The sequence below is a fragment of the Malurus melanocephalus genome, unplaced genomic scaffold (genome assembly GCF_030028575.1).
Source record: "Malurus melanocephalus ecotype Western Australia unplaced genomic scaffold, MMel_1.1 scaffold_1136, whole genome shotgun sequence".
Classification (NCBI taxonomy): Eukaryota; Metazoa; Chordata; class Aves; order Passeriformes; family Maluridae; genus Malurus; species Malurus melanocephalus.
Genome location: NW_026624368.1, coordinates 53,061 through 53,948, shown reverse-complemented (window position 1 = coordinate 53,948; position 888 = coordinate 53,061).

The following is an 888-nucleotide window of genomic DNA, read 5'->3' as shown; positions in this document are numbered from 1 at the left end:
AGTAGGAAAATTTGGGAATTGTTTTGGAGACGATCGGAGCGTGGCTGCTTGGAAAAACAACAGCCGGGAGTGAAAAGGGATTTTTTTTTCCCTGTTTTTTTCCCCTTCCCATAGAAGAGCAGGAAAATCAGGGTTTTTTCCCAGGTGGGACCCAAGTTCCTGCTCGTTTCCTTTTCCGTGGATTAGAGGGATTCCCGTTTTTCAGGCAAAAAAAAAATTCTGCAGAGTCTGTGCGGGGCTTCTCAAGACAGCAGCAAAGCGGGGGTTAATTAAAAACGGGGCTTAATTAACTCCCATTCCTGCACTTCGGTTCAGTCCGAGCTGATCCCTGAGCAATCCCAGAATATCCCAAAAGATTTGGGTGGGAAATGAGGGATCCCTGTGACTCCCCCGTTATTCCTCCATGCTTTTATTCCGTGAAATATGGAATATTCTGRAATATCTCGGTGGGATATCCCAGAATATTCTGGGAATTCTCTGCCCCGGGGCTGGCCCGGGGATGTCTCTGCCCTGCTTTAATAGGATCGGGAACAAAAGGATTCCTGGAACAAAAGGAATCCGGGAATAAAGCCCCGTGCTGGCGCTGGGGACACGGGGACAGGCCCGGGCTGGCACTCGGGGACAGGGAGGGGACAGAGGGGCAGTGTCCGGGCCACAGCTCCGGTATTCATGTGGGAAAAATCAGCGGGAAGGAGAAATGTGGAATTATTCAGTGTTCGTGTGGGAAAAATCAGCGGGAGGAAGGAAAACAGGGAGAAATTTGGAATTTGGGACAGAGGGGCAGTGTCCTGGGCCACGGATCCCATATTTATTTGATTTTTCCCGTAGGAAAAATCAGCGGGAAGGAGAAATTTGGAATTATCTTGTATTCATGTGGGAAAAATCAGC